Source organism: Xiphophorus hellerii, chromosome 9 (genome assembly GCF_003331165.1).
Source record: "Xiphophorus hellerii strain 12219 chromosome 9, Xiphophorus_hellerii-4.1, whole genome shotgun sequence".
Lineage (NCBI taxonomy): Eukaryota > Metazoa > Chordata > Actinopteri > Cyprinodontiformes > Poeciliidae > Xiphophorus > Xiphophorus hellerii.
Genome location: NC_045680.1, coordinates 1,474,911 through 1,501,566, shown reverse-complemented (window position 1 = coordinate 1,501,566; position 26,656 = coordinate 1,474,911). Strand labels below are relative to the sequence as shown.

Sequence of the window (26,656 nt, the reverse complement as noted above, 5' to 3'; positions counted from 1 at the left end):
TTAACTGCACTAAGACCCTCCTCCTGGCTCAGATTGATTGTTTTTGTCAGGACAGGTGCATTTCATTGTTTTTTATAAAAGTTACATACTGCAGCTTTAAATCTCCTCTTATGAAGTCATTCTTTTTATTCAGACATATACTTGGACTCACTTTAATCTGACAAAATAAAGCATTTCTTTGTCTTAATGCATTAAAAACATTAAGGTTTTAAGTCAGAACTGACTAGTATTTCAAAATGTCTTCCACCTTTAGAAAAACCAGAGTGCCACTTTAGGAATAATGTTATTTTGTTGATATGCATTGTTGTTTTTGTCTCACATTGGATTTTGACACATTATTTTACAAGGTTTTTGGAAGATTTTAGCCACGTCTTGAAGTTTTCTTTTAAAGAGAAAGTTTCTGCTTGCAGCAGTACTCTTTAATCAAGACATCCCAATTGGCTGAAATTTTTGCAAGTTCTTTATTGCTGTTTTTCTAAAACTTACCCTTCTGCGTCTTTTCATTCATGCGGGATAATTTTGTATATATTTTGTCCTTTTCTCCTGACTGATACAGTTGCACAATGTGATCCTTTTGACCGACCGTTATCTCTGCAGACAGCGTCTCTACCTGAGGGGTGTCAAATTCCCTTCATCGATGGCCAGCGTCCTTAAACCCTTAAATGGTGTGTGCTTCAACAACCTGCAGCTAATAATTATGCCAGTCGTAGAACTCTGTGAGCTGCTTGCTGAAATTCCACTTCATCCATTTGATTTTTGCAAATGGAAGAAATGGACTGAACGGATATAAAGTTTGTCACATTAAAGCTGAGGAAAGTTTGGCATTGTGGAGAATCACAACTTCAATTTTTATGCTGCATCAATCAAATAAATAAATAAATTTTTATTAATATTTATGGTACCAAATGAGGCATCAGTTCTCTGTAACCTTGCAAGTAAAAGTGAGTATAGATAATGGATAGACTGATAGATTAATTATCATCCTAACAATGAAGATCTAAAACTTTCCCATTTTAGCTCTGCCAGTTTTGTAAAACAGCAAATCTATAAAACTTTTAAAATAATAGGCTAATATTTTAGTCTATTATCAGTTTTTATGTTAATATCAAATATTTTAGATATAATTTTAAATTCAAATGTATTTAGTCTTTAAGTCTTTAGATTTGACTCAACACATTAAACTTCCATCTCATCCTGCTGTTTTGATTTCAAGTGACAGGCTAAGGCAGGGGTGTCCAAAGTGCGGCTCGGGGGCCTTTTGTGGCTCTTGAATGATTTCTTTTTGTGGCCCCCATGTGCAATTCAAAAATGATTTTGAATTTGTTCCATAGATGCAGATGGAGACTTTTAATTTGTAATAAGGATGGAAATGGTTACCAACATTATTTACTTAAACAAGAAGTACAACACAAATCTTTTGTCTTTTTATAACCAAGTTTTAACAAAAGGTAAAACCAGGAGACTTTTACTGAAAAGCCAACTTTGCTGCAGCCAAATCAGCTTTTATTCTTTCTTACTCTTGGATAAATATAGCAAGCTTCTTGAAAGAAAGTGACCCAAATCCTGTCCTTATTATTGAAAGAAATGTATCAATCAAACCCAAAAGAAACTGAAAACTAGATGTTTTTCTTTTAATACAGCAAACATGCTGAATTTGCTACTTATGGCATATTAGAGCCATTGTAGGAAAAAAAAACGTAGTAAAGATCTGCCAGAAATCTCAGATATTTTGAAAGTAATCTCAGAAATTTTCTACGAAAAACAATAAAATTTGCTAGAATTTTTTTTTTAGATATAAGAGATTTTCTACAAAAAAGTTGGAAATTTCTGAATTTCAAATGTTGAAAATTTTCTTTAGAAAAACTTTCTAGAAAATGTTCAAGCTCTAGAAGATTTGAGATTAATCACAGAATTTTTCATTTTGGCAGAAATTTACTCAATTTTTTCTTTCTACAAAGACCCTGCAATAAAAATCAGACAGCTTTATTTACTTGTTTTTAGGATGAGTTATTTTTGGTCCACCTTTGAATCTACAATTTTGGCCCAAAAAGTTTGGACACCCCTGGGCAAAGGCCTACTTCCAATAAAACTCCCAGTCAGAGAGTGGCGCCAAACACACAACAGATGACAAAAATGGCGGGTAAGATCACGACAAAAAATGTAAAAACAACAACAAAGGCTACTTTAAAACAGCACCGACATTGTTGCTTATTGGTTCTTTTCTTCCTCTCCTAAGCAGTGGTGCAGTGCATTATCGCCCCCTAGAGGTTGTAGTGAAAACTCTATAAGCACCTTTTACATGTGGACCAACAACAGGTCACACATGTAAAGGTGTTTATAGAGTTTTTCTTTTAAAATTTGGGACCTCATTTGGATACTCAGGACCAGATCTGGACATCTTAATTAACCCTGTTTGTTGAAGTTTTCTTAAAACGGTGAAAAAACAGATTATTGATCAACTAATTAATTTGTAAGAGTACCTGCTATTTGCCCTCCTGCTGTGTTTAAAGAAAGTATTGGACATGCAGTTTATTTTTCCTTTAACAACTCTTAAATGAAAGGGAATATCAAAGGCAATATTCTGGTTACATTCCTATCCAAACATTGTTTTTTTTTTATATACATATTTAATCATTTGTTTCTGCATTTTAGTTGATGATTTAACGTGCTGCAGTGGCAAAGCATTAAAAAGATGGCTCCCAAAAAAAACAAGAAAATAAAATGGACACTTTGTAGAAGCAGGCTAGTTCAGCTGCAAATAACCAAAGTCATTATTACTGCATCAGCCTTGAAGCAACAACCACAAGTCTATAAATATATCTGTTTGATCTATATTTTCATCTTCAGCTGCCACAAGGACTTTGTCCTTGTGAGGTCAAAGCTGTATAAATACATTTCTTAAAAATCCCAGCACTTCAACTTTTTTATTTCTGTCTGTTTGTACCTACAGAAACTTTGGTACCAATTTTATTTTTGATTGTTTCTTAGTTGGTTTGAATTTCATTTCAAAGTGCTCTGAACCTTTTGACACTGCAATGTAAATCAGATAAATTTACTCAAATTAATAGCATATGTGGTTATTTAAATTTGATTGCTGCACATCATTACCTAATCAATAAGTGGAGCTGTTCGGTCTCCAATCAAATCAAGACTTTACAGAATAATAAGTAACATCAGTTTACATGTATTTCTGACTTCTTCTTATTTTTGTTTAGACAACTGAGCCTGAAATGAATGTGTCTCATTTCAGCACACCCTGCTGCATGGGAGAATAATTTTAAAGTACGGGGGTGGTGGCAGCTCTGAAGTTTTACTAGATTATTACTAGCAGATAATGTTTCCTGAGAGAGTGATATCGCTCTTGTGTTTTAGTAACTTGCCCGTTCGCTGGCCGCATTACACGTCTCGCCAGAGGAACTGTAGTCATAATTGCCAGCATAAAAGTAACATCACTGATTGCTAATTACCAGGAAAGAAGTCTTTTAATGCTTCACATAATGAGATTTCTGCCAATTAGTACTGACATTTTAAAGTGAAATTGCCAGTGAAACTTTACACGACAACTGCAGTAATAAAAACTCCAGACTGTTTTTGTCCTCGCTACATGTGGTAATAACTAATAAAACATTTAAGGCTGAAAGCCTGAGGCAGTATTTACCTTATTAAATGTGTTAATGCTTCATAAGATCTCATACATCTATATTTAAAAGACATCTAAAAAAAATCATGATAAATTACATCTCTAATAACAAACTGCCAGCATCATTGACCCAAGATAAAAAATTAATAAACGTTTAATAAACAGTCCCAGATATTTGTGTTTTAACCTTATTTTTACAGTAATAACAATATGGCAGCTTTTCTAACTTCCTGCAGCCGCCGGCTGTGCCATAGTGCTAATGTTAGCTTGTAAACGGAAGCAAATGGAGGTTATTGAAATCTGAATTATAGTTTTTATTTCTGTCCTCCTAAGTAAAAGTGTTACAGATAGGACTTTAGCAACGGCTTTAAAGCAGCAGTATGTAACTTTTTTTTTCTAAATATCCTTTTTACATATTTGTTAAAATTATGTAATGGTAGTATAATATGATACAGATAATCTGTGAAAAGATCAGGCTCCTCTAACTCTTCCCTGAGCTACTAAACAACCAATCAGAGCCCAGAGGAGCATATTAGCGCTTTTATTTCACCATTAGCAAGGACGCTAATGGTAAAAAACACAGTTACCAGTTACAATATGTTACCAGAAACCTGTTTTTATCTGTGTTCTTTAGCAGCCTTGCTAACAAGCCTTAGCATTCATGACAGGCAATGCTGATTGAAAGCACTAAGACCCGCCTCCTGGCTCTGATTGGCTGTTTCAGGCAGAGGAGCTAGATTTTTTTCACAGATTATCTGTCTAATGCCATACTGTCAAGCCATAGTGAAAGTTAAAAGTAAAAAAAAAATTAAATACTGCAGCTTTGGATTTTGTTGGACTTCTTGCGCTGCAATATTTTTTTTATGAACACATCAAATTGCTAATATTTAACTGTAACAGATAAAAGTAGTTTTCTTTTCAAGGCCTCATAATGAGCAGTTTCAGGAGAGTTTATTAACTTGATTTTACAAACAGGGAGAAAGTCTACCATCAATAGAGACCCAGTATATAAACCCCACCACTCGAATGAACCGGCCCCTGACCTCATCTGCTAGTCAAAACCTTCCCAAAGGTTATTATCTGAAGCTCTCCAGAAGAGAAATGAAGTTTCTCCAAAGATTAAAACTAGTTTCCCATATTATTAATAGCCTGTGTTGGAATCAAGGAGGACGAGCTGTCTTTCAATATTTATCATTATTTCAGACCATATTCTCTGGAAAATGATCACCAGCTGTTATGTTTTTTGTTTGTTTGTTTTTTGCCAACCCCTATAATTATGAGATCTAGAAGTTACCAATTATTTATTGATTTAATTTATTTATTTAGAACAGGTTTTTAAAAACAAGAAATAAGCCATCAGTAGGCAGAGAAAACGTGTGCATGCATAACCAAGAACAAAACCATTTGTTTACGACTACTTTTCTGTTTGAAAAGGAGTCGTAAGAAGTGAACACTTTTTTAATCCTACCACTTGTTTTAATGAAATACATTACTTACCGACTCAATAATAATCCAAAATTTGCAATTTAAACCACAGTATAATATTAATCTCTATACAATGTGAGGCTATGTTCACACTGCGGCCCGAAGTGACCCAATTCTTTTTTTCTTCTTTTTTTGCGACCTTAACGCGACCTGTATCTGATCTTCTTGCAACAGTCTGAACAACACAGGTCGGATTTCTTTTCAAATAACCACTTGGATGTCCGATACGCAGCCGATCTTTTCAAATGTGACCTGAATCTGAACGGCCAGATCGCATTCATCCGACCTGAATGTCACTGATATTCAACAAACGTCATTATTCTGTGTCCTGATACACGCAAGAAAAACAACAACCATGGCGGACTGTAAAGGATTGAGTTGTTAATGCGCTGGCTCCGGTCGAACGACAATTTCGAAATCGTAAGCTATGCTCCACCGTTAGTATCCATGTTTACTTCCACAAACACTGTGGCATTTGGCAAAACACTGAGCACGCCCACTACCTGTGACGTTATTGCGCCCTCTACTACTCATGTGGGACACTTTCAGGTCGTCTGTGGTTCACCTGGGAGGACACTTTCAGGCATAAAGTTATTAAAATAAATAAATTAATAAAGAAAAAAGAAAAAAACACATACAAGTCGCATATAAATGGAAGTGTGAACGACCACGGCAAAAAAAAAAATCCGATTTGACAAAAAATCTGAATTGGGTCACTACAGGCTCCAGTGTGAACGTAGCCTGAGTAATATAACTTTGTATTTATTTTTAATGCAGCTCGCTTGAGTACATATTTTGAAATTCAGTATTCCCCTTAGGTTGTATCCACCTTAACTTTCATAAAACATTTCCTGATTATTCCTTTTGCATTTATTTAGTTTTCTTTTACATAGAGGAGCGCGGCAAACATTCCAGACTTTTCCTGTAAACAGAAACACATAAAGGGGAAGGAAGTCCTCGTTTTTATTTTGAGAACAAAACTGAAGCTAGAAAATACTGTCCAAGTGGTCTGATTTTAGAAAGACTGTGCATGTCTGCCTGTCCATACTGTTACTGGATAGTTGCATCATTCTCAGCAAGATTATGAAACTGTGAGAAATGAGCAGAGGGGCAAAGGAAGGAGGTGGACTAAGAGGGGCAGATGAGGGGGACAAAGCATGTCAGGTTCCTACGACGAACAATGTTTAGTTCTTCTGTCAAATAAAATGGCTTTAAAACCATAACACAGTTTAGGAGACTTTGGGAGAGTGACTCAATCAAATTACAAGTTTTCATTTGTTCTCATTATTAAGCAGCACATGTTAATGTGTAATCAAGACGTAACAAGTCATAATCAATGTGTCTGACTCCCCTGATGGCCAGCATCTTCCTCAGGTCTTTGTCCAAATGAATCAAAGCACCACAGATTAATGTGTACACTGCAAAAACACATCATCTTACCAAGGATTTTTGACCTTCTTTCTAGTGCAAATATCTTAGTACACTTGAAATAAAACAAAACCACCTAATGGATGACCTTTCAGCAAAATATAACAACTTGTTTTAAGTCAATAATTCCTTAATATTGATGATATTAACCATTGGCAGATTATTTCCCTTTTAACATGGAAAAAATATCTTGTTATAAGTACTTTTTCATCAACATTAGCAAATATAATACACAATTTTGCAATTGCATTGTTTCCGTTGAATAGGAAATGCAATAAAATCACACATGATTAAACAACATGCCACGTCACGATCCTCCAACTACTTCCTGTCGTCTTCTTCTTCACCTCCGGTTGTTGATCCTGTGATTCGTGTGTTTTTCCACCTTGTAGTTTGTTTGCATGTATATCACACTAAACGTCCACCCACTGTTTTCTGTTTGATATTAAATAAAGTAGTGAAAACGAGAGGGCGAAAGTTTTTAATTTATGTTTCTGACCCCTTCATAACTGTAAAATTAGTCTGTTTTTTATTTTTATTTTACTGATCAAACTCATGTTTTTGTTTTTACATGCAAATCATTATTCAATCATTCCCGTTTTTAGAAAACAATCTTTCCAAGCATTAATGTTTCTATAAATCCTTTGAAAGTTAGCAGTAAATTAGAGTAAATTAGAGTAATTTAGAACAATTTAGAGACAAAGAAAGGCTTATAATGGATCTGATGTTAAAACATTAAAACTGAAACTCACCGAAAAGTGACTAAAGTGTAGAAGTGGAACTAAAAATGCAAATATTTGTCTTGAAAATATCTAACTTTCTACAGCAAAGGGTGTTGTCATGGTGACTTATATTTCACTGATCAGATAAATCCAGTGAGTCTGTAAATTGTCTTATTTTGGTAACTTTCTGTTTTCTGTTACAATATCCCAAACTTCCCCATATACCTCTCTGCAGAATCATGCTGCTCATTGTTTCATGAAGCAGGCGTCCTGAAGCTAAACTGGAATATTTGAGAACTTGCACCTGCAGGACACTGGAGTTGGAAACATGGGCCGTGTGTGGATGTTGGTTTGCAGACGCAGCAGAGAGGAGGGAGTGTAGCCGCGTCTCAGAAATACATCTGGGATTTTTTTCTGTGCTTTCCTTTTCCCACCATCATTCATGCACATATAAAACTGAACGTCTCAGCACCAGAATGAATGAGGCAAATGAAGCTGTAGAAAGTGTTTTTTATCACGTTTTTGGACTTATTGTGATCATCAGAAAACATTATAAAATACATGACTTTTAAGAGCTTTATTTGGAATTTAGCTACATGTTTAGCTGCAAAGAAATGTGTTTGATACAAAGAAGCAGAGTAATCATTCAAGTTTTTCTTTTTTAAATCAGGGATTTGTTTATTGAATTTAGTAAGAAAAAACACTAACCCATCATTTATGCAATTCCTTTACTGCTTACCTCCACGTTATTTAGCCTATAAGTAGGTTTTGTGTGCCCATTAAAACATGTAAATCTGCATTTATGTAAAGTTTCACAAAATTCTAAATGCTTTATGTTAAAACTTAATAATACTAGACAAAAAAAACTTTAGTTAGATTTAATTAAAGCTGTGAAACTAGAGGTGCACCGATTGCAGTTTTCTGGCAGATTACTGATCTTTAAAAAGCCTGACTGGCCGATAATAATTGTTTTTGTTTGAAATGTCGCTAGAGATAGCAAGAAAGTCGCTTAGTTAGCATAAGTTGGGGGACTATTGTTAGCTGCAGACATGACCTGATGTGCTGGTCTGTCAGTCTAATCTCTCTCACAGGAGAGCAGAAGAGGACAGTGGCTATTTTTTTATTTTTATTTTTGTAGACATTTGGTGAAGTAGATAAGATCTGCTTCACATGTAAGTATCAGACGATTACCGCTCTCTCAAAATTAAGGAAGTCGGTGCTTCCCTACATGAAACTATGATTATTTTTCCCTCATTTCTTCTCTATCTTCCTACCTTTTTGTCTTTATTTCCTCCTCTCCACTGATGAGCTGCAGCTCTGTAGGTTTCCATAGCACCCGGGAGAGAGAACAAGTCAACCCACACAGTCTCCTGCCTACCACTCATTCTCCTCTTTCTCTCTCCCTCTCTCTCATATTCTGCCATTGTGTCTTTCCTCTTGCACTCTCACTTTATCTCTTTAAGTTTGTGCAGCTTTCTGCTGCTGTGCTTAGCATGACACCGTTACTGCTTCTCACACAGTTTGCTTGTGAAGTCTTATTTCAGCTTACCTGATTTACTGTATATGTTGCTTGATTATGAATATGCAGATATGTTCTGACCAACGTGACAACTCAGCTTCTCTGTCCGCCCCCACACACACACGCACACGCACACCCCACACACACACACACACACACACACACACACACGCACACCCCACACACACACGCTGCACAGGATGCCCATGGACATTCTCACAAAGCTGCAGGGTGGGATCAGGCTGAAGCTTTCCAGGCTCTTCAGTGGTGCTGATTGTTCCCACACATCAACAGGACATCTCTGACATCTTTTGGCTGCTGAGATTTCTTTAGAACTTGCTGCAGAGCCGTTCCTGGAAGTACATGCGTGCCGTAGTTTTAGTGTTTGCGTGAATTAGAAAAAGACAGGGTGACTCATCTTCGTGTCTCCTCAGCCGTAATCCGGTTTAATGCGGCGGTTCCCAATGATAGGTTCCCAAACCCAAACAGTGCAGGCTCTAGTAGTGATCTGCAACTTCTCACATCATCAACCTCCTACTGCTTGACATTTTATTAACGTTAATTGCAAGAAATGTACAAAAGAAGAAGAGAACGATCATTTGTTTAACTAGGATGCAGGCTGTTGTTGTTTGCTCCCTTAAGAACTTTTATTCAAGAATAAACCTGCATGTAAATTCACCTCCAAGGTTTATAAATAGAAAATTATAAACAAAATGTGACACGATTTCCTTTTCTTGCCATCTGTCCTGGTATTATATAGTTTGATATATGTGTAAATTCAGGAAAGTTCATTAGAATCAAATTCTGTTACATATTTGGAGCTTTAGGTACATTCTGAATAGAGCATGTCTACTGGAATCAAGGGTGCAAAATTTTGTGTTTTGCCATTTCAGAAAGAGATACATTAACTTTATAGTAATGTAAGGTGTTATTTATTTTTCCTCATTTTAGTTTCAACTATTTCAGTGCTCTATGTGCGCCCCCAAGTGGTCAAAATAATCCAAAGTGTAGGGCAAGCTATCAGTTTTATTTTCAATCTCATACATTTAACCTGCAGATGTGAAGGAATCATCATCAGAGAACAAAGTGTAGCTTAGGATTTGATTTAAAAACAGTAGCATAGCATAACTGCTGTAATATTTGAGCTGTAGTTGAGTTGATTCTGTAGCAGAAGTTTAATAAAAGATGCGAGTTGCTCATAGTCTTTTGCACAGTAAGCAGAAATATGACATGAAAAAAATCACATCAAATTTTTTTTTCCATTTTTGTGATATTTCAATGTTCTGTTGTTACCCTAAACAAAAATAAAAGTTCAATAATTGACTTGTAGTTTGTTTAGATTATTTATTGTATTTTATTTAACATATAGAGGCAGAAACTCCTGGACTGATGTTAGCCACCAGTTTTATTTCCTGTTTTGTTAGAATAAATACAGTAAACCTGAGTGTTTCTGTCTTGAAGTCAACCTACTGGAGCCGTGACGAACCGAAAGGTTACATGAGTTAATGTGTAAATCATATGTCACCGGCAGGTTTTTACTATTATCATATCGCATGGGAGAATCAGAGAGTGTGCTCTAAATAGGAGTATAATTGTGTCTGTGTTGCTGGGCATGCAGCAGATGGAGCCCTGATTCCAGTGCTGTGTATCACTATTTATCATATTAGTATTTATCATATAATGCAATCTCACCGCACTGTAAAAGGGAATTATGCTTGTTTTTTGTTTCATCAGGTCCTATATCAGCCAGAAAAAAAGATAAAATAAATAAAAGTAGAATTGAGTTAACCTCCTTCAGGCAGGTGGGTGAATTAAAATGTATTTTTTCTGAACATTTTATGCTCAATTTGAGACACACTGAAGTTGTTTGTTGAAGCTAAACTTTAACTAGGAATTATTTTAAGTTTTCTTTTTCAATTGAAAAAAACTACACTGCTAAAACACAAACTCTTACCAAGTACCTTTGGTCTAGTTTCTGGTTCAAATATCTTAGTATCTTTGAAATAAGACACAACTAACTTACAAGTAACTTTTTAACAAGATATAGGAGCTTGTTTTAAGTAAATAATTCCTTAATATTGATAATAAAGGCAAATAAATTAACTTATAACAAGATATTTTTCTCATTTTATAAGTGAAATAATTTACCAATTTTTTTCACCAATACTAAACACTTAATATTAGCATAATATACAAAAAATATGAAATATATATTTAATAAGTCAGTAGATGCCTATTTAAATCATTAATATGAGGAGGAAAGTTGAGCTGGATGGATGTTTTCCATGGTAACGGAGTGTTGCTGAGTTGGTCGTTGCGCTGCCCACTGATTCCTCACAACACTCACACTCACACACACTCAGTTATACAATCCACAAACTCATTCACCCATACACACACTCAGATATATAGGCTACACTTGGACTGAGTCATTTTAAGGACACAGTTACAAATACACAAATGCAGAGCTTAAAACACTTAAAAATAGGAACAGTAATCATCAAAAGTTTGCAGATTTGCTCTTCCTAAAGCTGCAGTTACACAAATGTGTGGTCTTTGTTTAATTTGGTCACACACACACCTACAAACCCGTTCAAATATGGTGTGTACTGGGTAGCTGTAGCCCACTCAGAGCGCTGCAGAGACAAAGACAGAAACAGAAATACCAAAGTAGGTTAGAGCAAAGCATTCTGGGATAGCAGGATACCCCTTGGGCTTCTGCAAGAGGCTCTTTTCTTTTCTCAATCTTCCTGCCTTTTCTTCCTCAACTCTCACTTTTTAGGCTATTTCTTGCTCTTGCAATTTTATTTTGTTAATGACTTAAAATCTGTCTTCCTTCCTTCCTTTGCGCTTAATTTTCCTTTCTATATTGACGTGTGCTATATTGTACATGATATAAAATATTTCAGTGATGTGTAAAGTTCAATTTCTTTTTAACTCTTGCACTCTATGTTGTTATTTTATTGCTGAGCTTTTATTTTGGCATCATAATCCTGGTTCCAAGTACTTCCACTGTCTTTAATCCATTTGGGAAGGAAATGTCATAGTCAGGTCATGTGTTTTTTTCTTGAATCAATGCTTCATCAGACATGACAAGTATTTCAGTGGATTAGTTTTCTTTCTGCAAATTGAGTTTCCTGTATTATTTCAGTTGGTTTAGAAAAGTTATTAAAGTGTTTTTAAAAATGAATAAATGAACATTACTCAAATATTAAAGCATCTTTCCAAAGTTTGAGGGTTTCCTAGAAAGAAATATTTGAAAAAGGGGTTTCCATATCAAAAGTGGGTCACACGCCGTTGTCTTCAATGGTCCGGCCTGTTCCTACTGCTTACACTAGGTGGTGATATTGCCCTGTAATGTGAATTAACACCCATTGTGTCACACCACAGAATAAGACAGGCAACATTGCGAAACTCAGCTGCTACACAGACTTTATGAATATATGGATAGAGATGGCGCTGCTGCTCTCCTTAGTTTTCAGAGAGTTTTTATTTTTCCAAGAAAAGAAAAAAACATTCTGATTTTAATTAGTATATTTCAGCAGTGCAGCCAACAAAGTTAATATTTTTAGAATCCAATAACTTTAATGTAAGTGCATGTCTTTAATTTAGGGGTTTTGGCCCACAGGGCCAAACAAAAATACTATATTTTAAATATTCAAGCTTTTATTTTGCATAGAACCCCCCATCACAATTCTAATTGTCAGATATCCCAGCTTTTCGCCAGCCTTGAATGCATCATGTCACTTGTGAATTCTGTGCACAAAAGTCTCAGAAGTTGAAAGCTCCAAACTGAGTTACATTTACTCAATTACATTTATTTAAGTAACTTTGTTGAAAAGGAGTATTTTTACTACGCTGTACTGTTTATTTTTACTGTAGTAATTTTATTATGAAGTATTGTTACTCTTACTCTACCCACTGAATGAAAAACAAACATGTTTTAACCAAAAATTCACCAGACACAGACGCACACCTGCAGTTTTTATTAAAGTTTTGTAGGTTTTTTGTTGAATGAAACTGATTGTGAAAAAAATTTCTTTTATTTTTTATATTTTCTTTTGATACTTTTTGATATAAATTTTTGTCATTTTGGTCCTTAAAATACAAAAATTTTCATTTAACTTTATATTTTTACCCATTTGATAATGTGATTCTGAAATATGAAATGATTGATAATTTGATCTGTTACTCAGCACTCGAGTACCGGTAGCCTTATTACCGAATACTTTTTTACTTGACTAATTTCATGGATTGCTACTTTTTATTTTTACTTCAGTAAAACTCAGTTAAGTATAACTACTCTTACTTGAGTACAACTTTTATGTTCTCTGTCTACCTCTGTTTTGTGAATTACGTTGTAGAGTTGTGCGCTTTCTGAATCTTTTTGAGACTAATTTAGCTCCATATAGGTGATGCAGCTAACATGACACATGTGTGCATGATGTGTAGTGAACTAAGTTTTGTCATTGTCAATGCTTTGATCGGGACTCCAGGCCAATATCTGCCATTTGATCAGGACATCCCATTTAGTCAATACATTGTTTTACATTCTTACTGAAAATCATGAAGGTATTTTCTAGCGCTAAATTCGGGGAAGCTTGAGTTTGTGTGTGTTTTCAATTTTAAACCAAGATGCCATGGTAGATTAGATTAAAAGAAAAAGCTTGGCTAAGCAAACTGTGTCAGTTTTTTAAATTAAGGATGAAATATACATGCATGAAGGGGAAACCTCTACATATTTATTGGTATATTTTACTGGAAGCTGATGATAATTTTGGTGCAGAAGAAGAAGAAAAATATATTGTAAAAGAAACGTTACAAAACTCAAAGGAATCTCGGTCTTGCTCAGTGATGATTAAACATTTAAATTAATTTTGCTAAATAAGAAACTTGAGTAAATGTTCCTAACGACAGTAACTTTATCACTCTGGATTTTACGCATTTAAACAAGAATAATTACAACACTCATATTTATTTATAATATATTTGGACAGTACTTTTGATAGCCGTCACCTTCTCATTTAATAAAACTTAATTTCCCAGTTCAGGCCGTTTAGAAGGAGGCCTTCCAGTAACCCCAGTATCTCATATAGACTATTTTTGGTGATGCAGATTGTTTCATCGCCTAAACGAGGAGGACATTTTAATTTGAATTTATTTTTTAGCTTCATACATTAGTAATATTCAGCATGATGGGTTTGGAGAAAAATATAAAATTTCCTTCAAGGTTTTTTATTATATCTGGCACATTTGTTATAGTTTAGTGATGCAAGGCGCTAACAGTTTAGACTTTAGCAGTTTTTTGTGGTAATATTTCTCTTTATTAACAGTTATCAGATAGGAAACAACCAGATAGAGTAGAAGTTACAGAGGAAAGGTCTATTTTGCTTAAATGTAAACATCACTCAGAGGTAAACTGCTAACTGCTTTAAGTTGGTTCCCGATTTCTTAGGTTTTGTTTCTATGTTGTCAGTTCTTCTTATTTCTTTCATTTGTTGCTAGAAAATGTGCTAATTCATTTATATGCAGATTTGTTACAAATAGTCAGATTATACAATATTTAAATGGTCTCTGTACAACAATGGGTCAAATGAAATTGTTCATTTAAACCATTTATCAAATACAAACTGACTCTGAAACATTTTAATCAAGCGTTGCAGTTCATATAAACCTCTTAGCACCCACTGATTATTGAGGAGTTCTTGCTTCTTTCTTTCATTCATTCACCTTCCTGTTTAGCTTTGGTCAACACAATGAAATAAAACAAAACAAAGTTATTGGTAGAAGCAGCGTAAAAGCGGATATATTTGGGGATGAAGAGCTTAGTGGCTGGCAGAAATGTGAGGAAATTCAAAGAATAATTGAACAGTTGCTGGCTTGATCCCCAGCATCTGACTGTGCCCGCTTCGGTGTGTTGAATCACAATCAAAATCCTGAGGGATTTATTTTTGCTCGCTAGATGAGCCAGAATTGTTAACTGCTTAGAACAATAAAACCTGTTAAGGACCAGTGTTATGCTCTTGTTTGTACAGCAGTCTGTCTGTACTAATAACTTATTTTTAAACGTTTTTCTCTCATCAAAAACAAAGCTGAAGTTCTGCCTTGTTTCTTTCATGTATGTTCAAGAACTCCTTGAATCTCCATGGCAACCATTTAGCCTGGGTGGACGTAGCTCCACCTTAGAGATGCAGCTCCTCCCACTCAGCTCCTTCAGACTAGCCAGCAGCAATTAGCAAATGTCTGGTGCAACTGAAAATCTGTTTAGCTCATTATAGGACCTACTTCTCAGCAAAACGCTAGTAAAAATGTTGCTAAAGTGTTAATAGAGGAGCCATGTTGTGATGACTTGCTGAAGGCAGGAGTTTTTAAAAGACAGAGCCCTCATTTAAAAAATATCGAAGTAAAATTACTTTTAAGTCGTAAATGATATCCATCTATCCATCAATTTTCTTACATGTATATTAAATATGTCTTATTTGTTATATGTATATTAACATAGTTACTTTATTATGATATAAAATGGTGCTATGTGCCCACAAAACACATAATGCTGCACCTTTAATCTCCATGGCAACCATTCAGCTGCTCAAAACTCCTCAGAGCTGTTGTTTCCAAGCTTCAGCAATACAGAGCAGTCCTCCCCTCCAATTCCACCACTCAGTTCCTTCAGACTAGCCAGCAGCAATTAGCAAACACCTGTTTGAACTGCTGAGCTCAATATAGGAGCTACTTCTCAGTGAAATGCTGGTTAAAAAAAAAGTCGTTTAAGGATCAAATAGAGGAGCCATGTTGCGACAACTTCCTGAAGGCGGAGTTACAGAAAGAGCAGGAGTTTTTAAAGAGACAGAGACCCAATTTCAAGGCGCTAAATCACAAAGTCACCTTTCTTTTAAGTCATATCTGATTGTTGTTGCGCAACACCCCCCCCCCTCCTTTCTCTACCCTCTCACTCTCGTACTTCCTCTTCTGAGAGGGGAGATGTGCTACCAGCTCTCCTTCTAACGGGTTAATTGAGTTTCCTAAATCTGCTGGGATTTACCCTGTCCAGAACTGAAGTAAACTCTGTTTAAGCTGGTTTCGAGAAACGATTCGCCTGGTTTTCTGACGGCCTACATTCAGGTGTCCCACCCTTCTTCCCCCTGTGAATTAGCCAGACTGAGCAGCCTACAGCCAACTAGTTTCACAGAGCACACCTGTTAACGGTCGCTCGTTCTCTATTTTACAACTTGCATTTGTTATTGAACCAGGTAGGTTTTAGTGACTCGGGCGAGTCCCAAGGATGACGTTTTACATTTGGGCTACCAGCAACCTAAAAACATTTTCCACTTTTTCCTCTCCAGAATCAAACATCACAGCTATTTTACAACCATCAAAGAACTTTAAGGTGACTCATTAACTGAATGTCCACAACATCTTTTAGATTTTCTTTATGCTAAATATTTTATTAGTAAAGCATTTTTGCAAGGGTCAGTACAGCTTAATTCAGTAGCAGAAATAATCAAATAAGTAAAATCAATCATCTAGTCTATCTTTCCCTACTGCTGACACTGAGACCCTAAAAAAGGGAACCTTTGAGAGAGACGGACGGAGTTTGACGTTTCGATCCCCAGACCTGGCCTGATGATGAAGAAGGTGTTGCAGCAGGAGGAAGAAGTTGATCGACGAAGGCAGGGATCTCTGTAGGTCTGATGAGCTTCTTCTCCGCATGGATGGTGAGGTCACACAGGACTTGGTGCTGGCAGGAAAAAAGGCACCAGTTCTTCTTCTTTGTCTTTGCCTTTGTCTTCATCTTTGTCTTTGGGGTCTGAACCCAGCCGATGAGAGAAGTGCGATTCGAAGCCACAAGTTGCGGGGCTGACGGGTTGGTCCCCATGGCAGGACAGTCTTCAGCTCTGTGGCCCCGGCTCTTCTTCAGCTGCAGAGTTCTTTGTCCATCTCTTGGCTCGAAGCTGCCCGGAGGATCCAACAAAAGGTTCCTCTTTTGCACCCACCTTTTATAGGGTTTATCCACCCTTTTGGGGCGTTTTCATTGGCTGTCTGCTTAGACAGATGACCTCACATCCATCACTGTCCTTCAGACATTATGTCCTGATGTCTGTGCTAATGTCTCAGGGTTGCTCAACCTCCTATGTCCCTTGCCTGCATGACTTTTTCTCTGAAACGTTTACGTTGTTCAACAACCTGTTTCCAAATAAGGCATTGGTCATCTCTGCTCTCCTGTTAGTTCCCCTTTTTCCCTTCCTTTCACCTTTCACCTACCATCTACCTCCAACATATCAGTGATGTTTAATTGCAGCTACACCTTCTTACACCATTTCAAGTTTAATGTCAAAATCACATTTATATCACATTTATTTTCTTTAGCTTCTCTGATTTATCATTCATTTATGATTTTATAACCATAACTTATTAATTATCCTTATTATAATCTTAATGTGAGTTATTACAGATGTTTTTCTGAAAAGAAACCAAGAATAATCCATGATTCTAATTATTTGATGCCAAAGTTACAGTTACTTGTTTTTCTTGTAAGTGTTCCCACAAATGTAACTGTAAATATTATTACAAGTAAACCAATATTAATATAAGTATTTTACTTTGAATCTTATCAAATTACTCAAAATGTTTAGATTTCATTCTTTAAACTTTCATGCTTTAAAATAAGGAATAGTCTCAGCTATTTTTATAAATCTGCAGGCTGGAAACTTACTTCCTCTTTTTCCAGGACACCTGCTTTTCCTGTTTCATGACTCTCTCTGACTGACTACGATTTCTTATGATTAGATAGAAAAAAGTAGAATTAAAGCAAAGTTTGCATGAGACAAAAACAACACACACAACCAGATTTATTTTATTGACACTTAAGTCTACTGTTGGGCCTAGATGTCACTTGAGTGATTCATTTTAAAGATAACTTTATTTATTATTACTGTTAAACTAAAATCTCCAGCATGGGGAAGTGGGATGAGCTCGGATTTTCTTGACATGATGTATATAGCATTTTTATAACAATTGATGCTAACAAAGTTACATGATTATGCTATAAAGTGGCACCATGTGGCTGGAAAACGCATAATAAAGCCTCTTTAATTAATGTTTTGTATTAAAACAGGAAGTTTTCAGTGGCTTAAATACAGTCATATTCTATAAATTAGAACATGCTTTCTGATGAGGCTCAATTTTCAAGTTAAAAGTGACAACCTTTAAGCAGGTCCTTCTCATAAGGCCCACATTTCTAAGTTAAAAATGTGTTTTTAATCAACATAATGTTATATTCTGATCTAAAATTTTAATTTTCATCAGTTTGTGTGAGTCCATATTTTTCACTTAATGAATTGAGTTATATGAGCAAGTTTTTAAAAATAAGGAAATAAAGAAAAATAGAAACATGTAAGAATAATGATGAATGACAAAAAAAAGGGAACGAAGATAATTGGGAAAAACAAACGGAGGGGAGGATCAAAACTAAAGTACAGAGGCAAAATTTAACAGAAGAAAATTAACAATGGGATCACTAAAAAGAAAATAAACAAAGAATATGAATGAAAGCCTAAGAATAACATGCTTTTAACATCTAAACTAAAAAAATCCTTTTTTTTTCTTATTTTCTCATCATTCTCCTCAGTTTTACTACTTGCAGACAATGACGTGTGATTTGTTACCACTTTGTATCATCTGATTTTTGCCTTTTATCACAATAAAGCCTTAGATTTATGTAGATTGTGTTGTCGTTTGTGTGTCTGAGAGCCTTTCTCTGTGTGAGCGTCCCAGAAAAGGCAGACCTTCGGGGAGTTGTGCTCCACTTTCGCTCCTTTATTAATTCACCCTTGGCTCTCACTTTGTTTGCAGGGATGGACGGGATAAAGAGAGGGAAGCAGAGCATAGGAGGAAAGGCAGGGCAAACAGAAGTAAATGAGCTTAAAGGAGCGGTCCCAACAAACAGCGAATATTATTTCACTGTAAAACGTTTGAGCCGCATTTAGCTGCGTCTACTATCTTCAACTCTATAAGTCCAGTTAGATTTTTAACTTAAATGTGTGAGTTTGTGAAAGATAAACTTGCAGAAGTAAGTTGTGTTAATTTACTACTACTTTTGTCAAACGTCCAAGAGTTGAATAAACTGCAAAAAAGAGGAAGGTAAAAATGTACAGCTAAAGTTTTAAACATTAACATGTCACATTATAACAGTGGTTCCGGTTGATTTTCTTTTTCCTTTTTGGGGGAGATTTTATTGTAATCCATAGAGGGCCCAGAAAATCTTTGGGAACCACTGGATTATAAAATGAACAGAAACAAAACTGAAGTTATTGTCTTTGGACCTAAAGAGGAACAATCTAGACTCAACCCACAGCTTCAGTTATTACCACTAAAAAACAGAGATCAGGCCCAAAATTTAGGTGTAGAGATGGACCTGAACCTTCCGGTTTCACATAAACCTTCTGGGCCACATAAAGACAGTTACAAAGTCGGCCTTCTATCATCCTGACATTTTCAGAATTAGAGGACTAATGTCTCTGCAAGATCTAGAGAAACTCATCCATGCGTTTATCTTTAGTCGCATCGATTACTGCAACAGTGTCTTCACAGGTCTGCCTAGAAAATTAATCAGATAGCTGATCCAGAACGCTGCTGCTGGAGTCCTGACTAAAACCAGGAAGATAGAGAACATCAGACCGTTCTAAAGTGTTTCCACTGGCTCCCTATAGCTCAGAGAATAGACTTTACACTGCAAAACATTTGATCTGCATTTAGTTGTGTCTAATACATTCTACTCTTTAAGTCAAATTACGCTTTGAACCTAAATGTGTGAGTTTGTGAAAGATAAACTTACAGTAGTAAGTTGCGTAAACTTTTTATTATTTTTTTTGTCAAACCTCCAATTGAGTTTTTAGGTTAGCACTTAAAAAAATAAAAAGGAAAAAGACAGGAGTGAGAACTATTTCCCAGGGTGCTTAGCGGCATGTTTTTGTATCCTGAGATGGAAGTGTGTTACGTTGAGCCAAATTCCTGGTGATGTTTATTAAAATTCATTATCAGGTCAGAAATTTTGTTCATGCAGTTTGAAACAGGACTTTAAATTATTCTAAAGTAAAATAGTTATTTTAACTTGATAATGTGAGTTAAAATAATAGAGAAATATGTGCATGTTCTGAAATAATAATTTGGCTTAAATTGAAGCAAGTTAAAACTTACAATTTAAGATGAATGAACAATTAGGACTTAAAAAACTAATTTTAGACACTTGTTTATTGTTAAATCAACTTCATAAATGTTAATTTCTGAGTTAAAACTGCTATAATTTTGCATGTTTTCTGTATTAGAAGAAAAACACCCAGGTTTCAGTTTCTTTTTTTAAAACTTGGTTATATAAATACAAATGCTTTGTATTGTACTTTACATTTTCCTGTGTAAGGAAATAATGTTGGTGTGAATTTTTGAATTGCAGTTGGGGTCCGAACAAAATCAATCCGAGGGTCACAAATGGCCCTTGGGCCGCACTTTGGACACCCATGATCTAAACCATTTTGTAAGTTTAGGCTCATTGTCCTTATTGAAGGCGGTCCTTTACTCCAGCCTTACGTTTTCACAGCCACGAACACATTTTTTCATAACGGAGTTTCATTTATGCTGCCGCAGCATAATTCTTCCTCCACCCTGTTTGACCAATGCTCGTTAACATCCATTCAGACAGGTTTTTTGAGCTTACAGCTAACTGAATGTTTTCTGTTTGTTTTCTTCCTTCACACAGGAAAACCTTATGAAGACAGAGATCAAGAGGAAAGACAAAGAAAAAGTCCAACTGAGTGATAAAAATATGTCCAGCATAGCCTGCTACCCATAAAAACCCTGCAGTGGCTCAGGGGAGGAGTTCATAGGAGGCAGAGATGAACCTTACAAACCACAGACCGCCACCTGGGGATATAAGCTCCACCCACCTCTGATATCCAGGGTGACTGACAGACTCACGAAAGCCTCGTTCATCGGCATCTGAACCCTGTTTGGCCTAAAGTACTGGTAAGTTCTCAATATTTACCTACTGTTGGAAATATAAACGTCGCATTTGTTTGAAAGAAAATGAAAGGCAAAGAACAATCTTTTATTTTTTTTGTGCATACCTACAAACATTTACAACCAGACACAAGCAGCGTTCCGATAACAAATGTGCGCAGGTCTTTGTTTATATTCTGCTAATGTCGGTAATGAAATTAAAATTACACATGAATTAGTTTGTTCACGAGATAAGTCATTAAAAGTCATGGCAGCAATGGATGTAAACATGAGATATATTTTTAATTCAACCATCAGAGGAGACATTGATGTTTTACGCAGCTAATGTATGCGGTTAACGTCTGTGGCGTTTTGGGAAAATTTAGTCTGCTGTTTTACAGAATAACTATGGATTCAACACGTTTGAATACCACACAACTTTTCATGAATTGTGCGATTCTGTGAGAGCTCTGGTAGAACCAGCTGTACTTTGTCTGACTAAAACAAAAACAAACCATCATCATCCTACTACTTCCTGTTGTCTTCTTTGTTGTTTCTGGCAGTAGTAATGTCCGGCTGTTGATCACATGACTCATGTTATGTGAAATTGTTTTCAGTGCAGTTCATCTGCATTTCAATACAGCTGAAAAACTGCCTCAAATTTTTTAAAAATTGTTTCAATTTGTGCAATTTTAGGGTTGATACAGCTACTGACTTTATCTGAATCTCATACATATATATTTTTTATAAATAAAGAGTTCTCTTTATGCACGTATCTGCTTCTGACACTTCCCCCCACAAATGTGTGAATGTGCAAGAGCAACACCTTTATACAAAAGTGAAAATTCTTGAGGTATACTGAAAGAGAGAGCTCTCTGTTTATTGGACAAATCAATAAGTTAAGGCGACTTTAATGTGGCCACAACAGGATGTGACGCAAATCATGTTCTTATTACTGAAAATAAATATATTAGCCCAAAAGAAACTGAAACTACATGTTTTTCTTTTAATACATGAAAACATGTACATTTCTGCCCAAAAATCCAGAAATGTAGAACATAAACTCAGAAATTTTCTAGAAATATACAAAGAAATCTGCAAGAAAAAAATTATTATTTAGATTAATATCAGAAGTTTTCCACAAAAAACTTGGAAATTTCTGAATTTCAAATGTCAAAAATTTTCTTTTGAAAATTTGAGATGAATCACAAAATGTATGAATTTTTGGTGGAAATTTACTTCTCTTTTTTAATCTACAGTGACTTTAATACACCGTTGTAAAAATCTCTTTCAAGTTTTGGATCTACATTGGAAAATTTATTTGATTAATTTTAGGCTATTTTTGGTATGTGACTACTTTTGAGTCTACAATTTTTTAAAGTTTGGAGGCGTTTGTGCAGATTAACATCCTTTATTCTGTTTTTGCAGCATTTATGTTAGATTTATACAAAGTGACTGACCACAGAATTATAAATGTTGGGATTTTCAGCTTTATTACATTTTTATTATCAGTAGCAATTAAACTGATGAACAAGTTCGGTTAAAAAATGGTTCTACCCGTTGTTAGTAACAACACACATACCAAATAGTACTTGGTAAAATATCCACATCTATTTAGCATTTAGGAAATGATAATAACATTTTTCTTAAGGCTGAATTCATAAAACTTTGAGTAAGAGGATTAATTATTTTTTTTCCTCGTTGTCCTTCAGTGGAAATTGGTTTGATAGATTTGCAGGTAAACATTTGCTGCGCCTTAATGAATTATTGACTCAAAACTAGAGATTAAAAAGGAACGAATGTTAAAGTTTGACCTTTGAGCCTTTGGACTAATGTTTAGCGTTTCTGTTTGGAGCGTTGGCCTTGTTGCGTTTTCCTCCTTCTGCCCTTCGTTTCTCTTTCCCTCTATTTCTCTTTCTTTCTCTGTTGTTGCCATGGAAACCCATCCTCCTCATCACTCCTGTCTGCTGAGTCAGGAAACACAGGCTGTGATTTGACTGAGCTGGTCCTTTCAGTATCACTAGATGGCATCTTAGACCCATTTACCAAATTATTAAACCTTCTCACCAATAACGGCATTTCTCAGTTTCACTGGATTATTTTTTAAAAAATATTTAATTCTTTTGGAAATGTTCTATTTAAACTAAACCGTTGTAACTTTTAGTCTTAGTTAAGACTCTAAATCTGGGGTGTCCAAAGCGCGGCAAGGGGGCCATTTGTGGCCCTTGGACTGATTTTGTGCGGCCCATAGATGCAAATGGAGACTTGTAATTTGGAATGAGGGTAAAAATATTACCAACATTATTTTCTTACACAGGAAAATGTAAAGTACAACACAAAGTATTCATCTTTTTATAGCCAAGATTTAACAAAAGGTAAAACCAAGAGACTTTTACTGAAAAGCTACACCCAAATCAGCTTTTATTCCTACTTAAACTTGGCTAAATATAGCAAATGTTTTGAAATGAAGTGGCCCGAATCCTGTTGTTATTACTGAAGAAAATGTGATTCAGTCGAGGCCAAAAGAAACAGAAAGCTTGATGTTTTTCTTTTAATACAGCAAACATGCAAAATGAAAGTAGTAAGCACAACATTTCAGCCAAAAACATTTTTCTACAAAAACACTTGAACCTTCACATGAATTGTGAATTTCAAATGTCAAAAAAAATTCTTTTGAGCTTTCTCTAAACTTTATCAGCCTAACCACAAAAGTTCTTAGTTTTTGGCAGAAATTTACTTCTTTTTTTCTATCTACAACGAAAGAGGTACATTTCTGCCCAAATAAATTTTGTGATTAAATTCATAAATTTTATAGAAAACTCAAAAGAAATCTGATTGTGTAATTTTTAAATATTGAATGATTGATAATTGATAAGTAACTCAGTATTTCAGTAGACTTTTTACCAAATACTTTTTTACTTTTACTTGCGTAAATTTATTATGAAATATCTCTACTTTTACCTGAATAAAAGTTCTGGATTTTCTACCCACTGGATGAAAAACAAACATGTTTTAACCAACATTCACCAGACACAGACACACCTGACGTTTTTGTTAAAGTTTCAGAATATTTTATTGGAAGAATTGTTTTTTTATGTTACTTATGTGAATTATTGTCATTTTGGTAAAAAATAAAATTAAAAAAATTCCACTTATCTTTATAATTTGGTCTATTTGATGATGTCATTTTTAATAATTTGATCTGTTTTGTATTGCGTAGTTTCTTGGACGACTGTTTTCTACTTTTACTGGAGTACATTTTTGGGAACTCTGCCCACCTCTGGTAATCTGTGACTTTGTTGGGGAAATCCACAACATATTAGGCAGCAGCAAATGAAAACTCATGAGACTGAATCTTCGGTCTGAGCTCAGCTGAACAGAGTTAATAGCTTTTATGAACAACTCCTGCATGACTCACTCCACAGGCCACTTTACAGGAACATCTGAATGAGAAAATCCTATCTTAATCCCTCTTAAGGAAGCAATTTAGAGTTTCTCCAAGACAGAAGGTGGGCTGTTGAATACGTTGTCAATCAAGCTGGAATGTAACAGTCTGCATATCACACTGAAACTGTAGCGGAGGCACCAAATCATTTGATCAAATAAGTGAGTCATTAGTGATTCTCTCCTGTAAAATAATACACTGGTGTTGCTTGTACCAAATTCTCCTTGAGTCACTTAAACGCAGCTTTCTTCTGTTTTGAAGGACATTTTGAAATCATAACTCACTCACTATAATATGAGTTAAAAAAGAGCAAATAATAAAAATGTGTGAAAGATCCCCCATTACAATTTAATTTTATTTAATGATGATATATTGTAATTGCTGCAATAATTAAATATTATGCACGATTAGAAAATTGAGTTTTTTTGGATAATATGAGGAAAAAATTTGATATTCCACTTCTGCTTATCAACAAGCTAATTAGGATATTAGCTAAATATTTAGCTTGAACATAAATATGTAGTTTAGTTAGCAAGCTAGATATTAAATTTTGTTTAGTTTTGAACTAAATATTTTGTTAATAATCTAAATATTTAGTTTGAAAATTAAATGTTTAGTTTGGAAATGTTTTTGTTTTGAACTAAATATTTTGTTAGTAAGCTAAATGTTTAGTTTTATAATGAAAAGTTTAGTTTGGGAAATAGGCATTTATTCCCCAAACTAAATATTTAATGTTCAAATATTTAGTTTGGAAATAAATATTTATTTAGCAAAACAAATATTTATTTTGAAAGCTTAATATTTAGCTCAGACTTAAACATTTAGTTTGCAAACTAACTACTTAGCTTCCTAAATATTTTTTTTATTGAAAGCTGCATGTGAAGTTTGTAAACTACATATTTAGCTTGTGAATTAAATATTTAGTTTGGAACTTCGACATTTATAAATGTGTGAATAACATGGTGAAAATATGGCTTTAGAAAATGAACACAGATATTGTTTTCTCTATGGCAGGTTCAATAAAACAAAATATTTTTGTTTAATTTTAAATGTGTAAGTTCACAAACATTACACCATAGTATCCTGCCTATTTGTGATTCAGTATTTGTGAATAAACCCAACACGACACCACATTATTTGTAGAAGATTCACCTATTTCCAAAATATCCAAAAGTAGGAACAAGCAGTTTCCACATGTGAACTGAACTTTGTTCGATCTTGTAAAACTTCTGCTACTGCATTTATTTTGGGAATACAGACTGATTTTATAGCAGATAACATAAAAATAAAATTTAGATTTTATTTCTGCTTAAGCTCTCTTCTGCGATCAGTGTAAAACTAAAGCAGTGAAACTAAAGGCTTCTTGATCTGCAAGTGTAAAATAAATATTCTGTCTTTACATTAAAACATTTCTCCTTCGTCGTTCTGATCCAACTTACTGCTTCTTTTCCTTCCTGTTGTTCAGAGCTCTGTCTAAAGAAAACCGAAAAATAATCTCTTGAGACGCACAGGCAAGGTAAACAGGAAGTTCTGACATTTTTTTCTTTTGCTTTTATTAGTCTTTGTAGTTACTTAGACACTAAAAAGTTTTCACACAGCAGCATTTGAAAGTAGAATATAAGATTTTAAGTGCTTTGCATTTTTTTAAAAACATTTCCACGTGTATTTCATGAGACAGATGGCTGAAAAAGTAGGTTAAAGCACTTCCTGTGTAGATACATGCTAATCATTACATTTCACAAACAGTGAAGAGCTAAGAGGGCATTATTAAATTATTCACCGTTTGATTTTAGTACATCAAGAAGTGGGCCAACTTAAAGTTGTTCCCTAACACCCATAAAAACCTTTTACACTTCAGAGGGCAGAAAAAAGCAGATAACTTTTGTTAATAATTAACTATCAAAGATGTTGTTCTTATTCTCTGCTTTTATATGTTGCAAATGGGGGGTGGATGGTTCGGTCACACTTAGCTTTTATAAACCCCTAATTATAAATTGTCATTTCTTCACATCTCCTCTTTAACGCTCGTCTATGAAGCATATTACAGGACAGCCGTGTTCACGCGCACACAGAGGTAAATATCCTCCGTATCAATCTTCATCTGTCTGTTTGCTCTTCGGCTGCCTTCGCTTGCTGCCCTCAGGTATCATTTCTTCCTCTGTGATTGCACAAACGGTTGCCATAGAAACAGCAAAATGAAGGAAGAACGGAGACAAAAAAGAAAGAATGAAATTAGAGAAGTCGAAGGAGGGAGGGACGACTTGAAGGTATTAACCGTCTGAGTTTCTTTCCGCAGCTTGGCGTTCTTTGTTTTTGTTTTTTTCTTTTTTCTCCAGTTTTGGCTTTTTGTCCTTCAACCATCATGTCCGGGATCTAAGGGCCAATTATGTCCTCTGCACTTATAAGAAAAAAACATGTTTTAGGAA

The 26,656-nt window shown here is 35.0% G+C and overlaps 1 protein-coding gene across 1 annotated transcript in view; it reads left to right on the top strand.

Annotated features, from left to right (window-relative positions):
* Positions 1-26,656, top strand: part of lrrc7 (leucine rich repeat containing 7) — a 140,233-nt gene that overhangs the window by 4,970 nt on the left and 108,607 nt on the right. The window contains exon 2 of the mRNA XM_032572759.1: positions 20,547-20,812. The gene's annotated coding sequence lies outside the window, so the exon portion shown is untranslated. The remainder of the gene's footprint in view (positions 1-20,546; positions 20,813-26,656) is intronic.